General features: G+C 39.2%; 1 pseudogene; it reads left to right on the top strand.

The window, feature by feature from the left end:
- The first annotated feature begins 1,305 nt into the window (after positions 1-1,305).
- On the top strand, positions 1,306-2,115 carry LOC119065802 (tigger transposable element-derived protein 1-like; annotated as a pseudogene).
- Positions 2,116-7,477: the final 5,362 nt, after the last annotated feature.

Genomic DNA, 7,477 nt, shown 5'->3' with positions numbered 1-7,477 from the left:
ACAAGAACCAAGGGATGGGAGCTGCTGAAGAATCTGCTTCACTGAGTGCAGTGAGGCTGAGGAAAATTCAAAAAGAATATGTATCAGACATGGAGAAACTTCTAACCACCTGAACTGAAGACCCAACCCAAAAGCTTATCCCTCTTAGCATCATGACCATGGCCAAAGCAAAAAGCCTTTGGTTTTTCTGGTGATGTTGAAAGTAATGGCTGAATCCAACTATAATGTTAAACATAGTGCTAGCTCTGGGCTGTTTAAGCAATTCAAGACCAATTATCCATCCCATAATGGGAAAGTGAGTGATGAGTTTTCCGAGTGCCAATGGGAAGGCAGCTGAAGAAATTTTGGAAACTCTAGATAAGCTAATTGTGGAGGAGCATTACTTGTCAGAGCAAACATTCAGTATGGATGAAACCTCCTTGTTCTCGACACATATGCCTGAAAGAACTCTCATCCGTAAGGAGGCCAGGTCAATGCCAGATTTCAAGGCTTTTAAGGACAGGATAACAGTCCTGCTGGAGACCAATGTTGCTACAAATGGAAACCCTCTGGCACAGTGAGAACCCCACGGCCTTCATGCATATCAGTAAACGCATGTTGCCAGTGTGCCGCAGGGGGCAATAAGAAATCTGGACATCCCAACTCTTCTTCTAAGATACCCTCCTGAATTGCTGTGTGTTGCAGCCCCTGGCCAGCAGAGTCTTCCTGTCGTGGTATAGGACGAGAATTAATGCACAGGCGACAACAACCCTGTGTGGAAAAAGGGAACAGGCACGACTACTCTCAAGGGGAGAGTGCCTATGGTGCCTCGGCCACTCCCTCAAGAGGGGAGCACCCCGACCCTTGCCTAGACAGGCTTTTACTGTTTTCCTTGGGTCTTACATCAGAGGAAAATTTATTATCTATCACACGGAACATTATTGTCTACATTCTAGGTACAATCAAGGAAATAGAAATAGCATGCAGAGGGGGATGGCAATGAGCTCATTAGCTTTGTCCGTGGGAGAGCTCACACGGGTTTTGGGAGTTACCTTGAGGATAAATAATATACATTTGTTGTTTTAGACCAGGGTGAGGGAGTTTTAGCAAGAGCCAGCTATAATAATCTGTATGCATTTCTAGGCCTGATTCCCATGGGAAAACTCCGTTTGAAGGTCTGGCTCCTGCCCTCCACTTTGCTTCTGTAGGTTTTCCATACAGAGCTGAGTCACATTTGCCAGGCCAAGACAGACCGGTCCCCTATAGCTATGCCATGGCAGATGCTATGCTCACTGACAATTGCTGTGCTCACTGACTGCACGTGGCCACCCGAGAGCTCTGATGGAGATGTACAGTGAGATTAATGCTGTTTAATGCAGGCCAATACAACACACGTGCCAATACAACATCCACTCTGCAGCCCATCATGGATCAAGGAGTCATTTCATCTTTGAAGTCTTATTATTTAAAAAGTGCATTGTATAAGGCTACAGCTGCCATACATGGTGATTCCTCTGGTGTGTCTGGGCAAAGTAAATTTGGGACTTTTCTGGAAAGTGTTCACCATTCAGATGCCATTATGAACATTCAGGATTCATGGGAAGAAGTCAGACTATCAACATTAAAAGGAATTCGGAAGAAGTTAATTTCAACCCTCATGGGTAACTTTAAGGGGTTCAAGACCTCAGTGGAGGAAGTAACTGAAGATGCCAAGAGAACTAAACACGGAACCTGAAGATGTGACTGAGGGATTGCACTCTCATGATAAAAATATGACAGATGAAGTGTTGCTTCTAATAATGAGCAAGGAAAGTTGTTTCTTGAGGTGGTATCTACTCCTGGTGAGGATGCTGTATAAGTTATTGTAGTGACAGCAATTAGAATATTACATAAACATGGTTGATAAAGTAGAGCTGAATTTGAAAGAATTGAGTTGAGTTTTCAAAGAATCTCTCCTGTGGGTAAGTGCTATCAAAGAGTATCTCACACTATAGATCATTCATTCATGAAAGGAAGAGTCAATCCACGTGGCCAACTTTGTCGTCTTAGTTTAAGAAGTTGCCACAACCACCCCAGCCCTTAGCGACCACCACACTGACCAGTGGGGCCGTTACCATCTATGAGGCAAGACCCTAAAGCAACAAAAAGTTCACAGCTCACTGACATTTCAGGTGATGGGTAGCATTATTTAGCAGTAAAGTATTTTTTAAATTAAGGTGTGTACTTTTCTTTAAATAGGATGCCATTGCACACTTCACCCACTACAGTATAGTGTACACATTACTTGTGTGTACACTGGAAAACACAGAAATTATGTGACTTGCTTTACTGTGAGCAGCCTGGAACGGAAGCTGCAGTACGTCCCAGGTGTGCCTGTAACATGTCTTCCTTCCTGTGTATCTCAAACAAAATTTTACTCTTTTTTTGTCACTGTATTTTTTAGCATGCCCCTCTTGTGATAGTTGGTTTGCCCCTATCATCACAAGTAAGTTGTTATAACTACACAATATTTCTTTAAAATATTGTTTTCGAATTCGCTGCAAACTGTCACCTGTTTTCAGATGACCCAGTTTATGGATTTTACTCATAGGAGGGGAAATAAAGATGAGGAAGAAAAAAAATCATATTAAAAAAAAAAGATAACTTATAGCTGAACACAAAGAGCCTAAACTAGGGCCAAAACATCAGATTAGAAATCTCTTTCAGTGGAAAGCAAACTTAAAAATAAATACAAAAGAAAATGTCTAGCACCTGAGAAGAGCCAACCTGTGCTGTTGGAGAAAAGACATTGAACCATATATGAGCCTTCCTTTCTTCTTCATCATTATCTTATCCATAAAAAAATATGTGTATATATAGTCTAAATACATTTTCATTGAAGTGTTCATTCAATATCTATTAACTATCTCAAAAAATTTGAAACACATGAGTAGTAGAATTGGAAGTAAATAGGAATTACTGCCTTGAAGAACTAGATAGTCCTGCAGGGAAGATAAATCACTAAACACACACAATTTACTATGTTTTGAAAAGATAGTAGATAGTGAGGTGCCGAGATGAATACTGGAAAGTGAGCATGAAAGGAGATTACAGGAGAGAGCGGTAAACACAGATTAGAGGAGAAGACTTAACAGGATTGGAAAGAGATCTTGTAAAATGTGTTTAAGAATTAGGTTTACAATGAGAAGAGGTTTTCCTAGATAAAAAGTCCAGCATAAGCAGAGGCATAGGCGCAGAAATGGGATCGAGGGAATAGTATGTATTTAGCTAATGTTAAAAGGTGAGTTGTGTTAGAGAATGTGAAAAATAATAACGGGAGAAAAAGAAGTTCCTAGCATTTACTGAGCATTAATGTATACCGGACACTTTACAGATCTTGCAAAAAAGAAAATCATGAAGTAAGTACAATGATCTCCATTTTAATAATTAAAAGGTAAATTTGGATTCACAACACTTTTATAAAAAGGAAATACTATGTGCTGCATGCCAAGTAAAAGAGGCATTTTTGCAGAAGGAAATGCAGAAGATAAGAAGAGAATAGAAATTGGGAAGCTGGGACGGTACTCGTTTTGCGAATTAAATTTCATTTTTTTATAGACCACTGACATTTTAAAAAGTAATCTATAAAGTGAATCAAAGAGAGCCCAGTCTAGGAAAATTCCTAGCTTCAGTGAATACATTCATAATATTAGCACTGAACAGTGAGAAAGCAAAATAGCTTCTTTTTGAGGTAATGGTAGATCTCATTTGATACAATTTTTTAAAAGAATCTTCATGCACCATGAAGGTGCAGAAATATGCCATAAAGATTCAAATGTCTGTCAGGAGCTAAGTAGGTATTATACCCACAGAAAGTCTAAATTTTTTTTTTGGAAACAAAATGGGAGAAGCACAGAGGACAGAAGAAGAGCTGGACAAAACTTACAGAAGATAATAGACTTAGACATGCTTTTCTTCTGCACTCTAAGTTTGCAGGGCTCTGTCTCTCTCTCCCTCCCTCCCTCCCTCCCTTTCTCTCTCTCTCTCACTCTCTTTCTCTCCCTCCCTCCTTCCCTTTTCCTTTTCCCATTCTATCTTCCTGTATTTTATTTTCTCAGTTGCATGCTGGCACATCATATTGTCATCAAAAGTGCAGAGAACAGGTAAATGATTCTGGAGTTATGAAAATAAGAGTGTAAAACTCAGTAAGGATCTGAATCCGGTGAAGGAGAAGAAAATAGGGTACTTTACTTAGCTAAGTGTCTTTTCATATTTGCTAACTCTGGAAAGCAAAACAGAAAAGATGTTATAAAATTAGACTAAATGATAGAGCATCTGTAGTTTCAGGGCACCGCTTTTGAAAATTTGACACATTGCACTAACCATTACAAGTACGCTGAAGGAATTGATGATAATACGTGAGGTGGAAGAAACTGGCAATCTTAGGCCAGCCCATGGATGTTAGGAAAAGTAGTAAGAATGTTAAATGAGAAGATTTCATCTGCATCATCAAGTTCTTTGTACAAGTTCTGTGATTCGGCAGCTGTCAGCAGCATCTTTTGGTAACTATTAAAATATTTTTGAATTTGAAGGGTAAAGGTTTTCTTTCTAAGTTATACAGTGTCTTCCTCCTTAACAGTGTCTTCCTTCCTTCCTTCCTCTTTATTTTAACATAAACAGTAATAGTGTTCAAAAATATCTCCAATAAATCAAGGAATTAATATTCAGAATATAGATGATAAATCTTTGATTTATTAGAATGTCTCCAGAACTGTATTGGTAATATGAGTTCATTGAGAGATTTTAATTTTAAATATAAGAAATGTAGAGTAAAGAGAAAAACAATGGTCTTGTGAAGAAAGGCCAGTTTTATCTTTCAACTTGGTCAGTATCCTCAGTGCTGCCATCCTTGACAAACTGCCATACTAATTTTGAAATTATGTGGTTCTTTGACACTGTAGCCACCAAAGACAATATTTGTAAAAAGCCATAGGCCACTAAGAAGAAAGGAAACAAAGCAAAATCTTTTGTTCTCTGGCTTAACAAAATACTGACCACAGTCAGGTAACTTGAGGATTTGTGGCGTTAAGAGAATTCATTGCAATTTTATAGTATTATCAACAGAGCACATCATATCCCAAAGCTCATTGTCCAGCCTAATCACTCTCACCCAAGAAATGATCCAACAACAGCAAAAGAAACAGGAAGTTATCTAAATTGATCTCTGTGGTTTCAGAAAGTTTATCAACTTAGTCATTGATCTTCATTTTCATGGGTCTTTGAGAAAGCCATTCAGAAGCCTTCCCCTGCTATAATGGCACTTAAGACACATTCAAGTTATCCTAATATTGAAAGTAAGGTTACACACAGCAATTACAGCCGATAACTTGACATCAGTCACTTTAATAACTTTAAAAAGAAATAGTAATCAGAACATTTGTGAATATTCAAAAAAGAAAGTGATGCTTATTTGTCAGCAACACGGTTGCTCTAAAACTAGTCATTACAGACTAATTTATTTGCATTCCGAAATTGTGTAGCTAAGAATGATGAAAGGAAAGCAGAAAGAACATCTGGATTTTAGGGAGGTGGTTGCCAGTGTTTTTCCACCTTATCCATGTGTGTTGGATGGAGGGATGAGGCTTTAAGGAAAGCAATGAGACAGCTTCTGTATTTTGATCTCCGACTGGTTCTTTAAATCCCCTCTCAGAGAGGATTCCACTTTCCTAGATGAAAACTTGGGTAATTCACTGAGTTGTCTGAACCCTCTTAGCCAAACATTTCATGGCCACTTTATGCTGCAATTATACTATTTCTCAACTTAGAAATTAAAGTCACACAATAATAGAACTCCTCTACTTCAGTTAAAATAATCTCCTTTCACCCCCAAAAGGCAGCCTAGGTAGGAAGCTGAGGAAGGTGACTCAGTCCCCTTTTCTTCCATCCCTGTTGCTCGCTACAGCTTTTTCACCCCATTCAAGTCAAAGGAGGGGGAGGAATGATGCATCTGGAGGCAGGAAAATTCTTAATTGTCTACTGTGTCTTAAGATGGTTTCACCTTCTCAGACCCGGCAAGTGTTGAAAGGCGAATCTTTTATGAATGTTGCCGTGGGTTCCCCGTAAGCCCACCATGTACACTTTGTAATCTGTGTTTCTTGGAAAAGGCGTGTTCCTCTGCCTGGACCAGTTTCCCCTGTTTCTGGTTTCTGGATTTGTCTTAGGCACTGCGCTCTACCCAGACTCTCACTATTGGGGAATTCTTGAGCCTCAGGCATTCTTCTTGGTCATGTTTTTAAATGGCTCCAGGCTTTCTCCTTCTTTCAGTCTCTGCCCTTAACCCCATCTGTCTAACAGCGTCTACATTAGTCAGCATACTTCAGGATTATCCCTGGTATTAGACTTTTCAAGTTTCAGTGTAAAGAATTCTTACTCAATTGGCTTAAGTAAGAAAGGAAATTTATGCCTGTAATATATGGAGCCAGGCCAGGCTTCCTTCATCTCGGGATGTGGCTGGTGTGAGGGATTTGTGTTTGCTCATCTCTTCTTTCCTCTGTAGTAGATGATTTCTCAGATGAAGTACATGGACTAGCCAGCTAGCCACCCGTCCCTCTAACATCGCGTCTCTGGTTTAGCCATGCTGGTGGGAAGAGAGATTTCTTTCCTTAGCAGTTTCTATTTCAATGCCAGGTTAGCTCAGAAAGGCCTGTGTTGAGCCCATGTCCATTTCTGAACCAATTGCTGTGACCAGTGGCCAGTGGCCAGGTTCAAGTCCAGTGGAGTCATTTGGGTACAAGGAGGACTTAAAGGAGAGTGAGAATGGATAGCATGCAGAAGGAATTCTAGATGTTAAGTAGACAGATAGAAAGCTATCATCTCCATCTGGACACATTTTTAAAGAATTTTGACAAACAGTAGTGAATTCAGTGAACTATAGATAGAGGAGGGGAAATAAAACAAATGTAATGGCATAATCAATAAAAAGTTAAAAAAAAAGATTTTAAAACATGTCCTATAAACGTTAGTGAAAATTAGCCCTGGCTGGTGTGGCTCAGTAGATTGAACATGGGTCTGCAAACCAGAGTCGTTGGTTCAATTCCCAGTCAGGGCACCTGCCTAGGTTGCGGGCCAGGTACCTGATAGGGGGCATGCAAGAGGCAACCATACATAGATGTTTCTCTCCCTCTCTTTCTCTCTCCCTTCCCCTCTTTTCCTATTAAAAATAAATAAATAAAATCTTTAAAAAAATTTTTAAAAGTTACTGAAAACTAGTCATGTTTTGGTTGATTAAAAGATAGGTGGGGAAGGAGTTGAGGTATTAAATGAGAGCTGTTCTCAAATATTATATGAATCACTATATAAAGGAGGTTAATGAATTTCTAAAGGCAAAGCTTAGACTAAGGGAATTTACAGGGAAATTTATTTTTATATTAACTCATTTTAGAAAAATGTGTGGCTATGTCAACCAATTCAAAATAAGGTCTCTCGTAGGCAAATTTATTTCTTGCCATTAGTAATACTC

This window comes from Artibeus jamaicensis, unplaced genomic scaffold (genome assembly GCF_021234435.1).
Source record: "Artibeus jamaicensis isolate MK-2021 breed Jamaican fruit bat unplaced genomic scaffold, CSHL_Jam_final contig_432, whole genome shotgun sequence".
NCBI lineage: Eukaryota > Metazoa > Chordata > Mammalia > Chiroptera > Phyllostomidae > Artibeus > Artibeus jamaicensis.
This window is presented reverse-complemented; position numbering and strand designations above follow the sequence as displayed.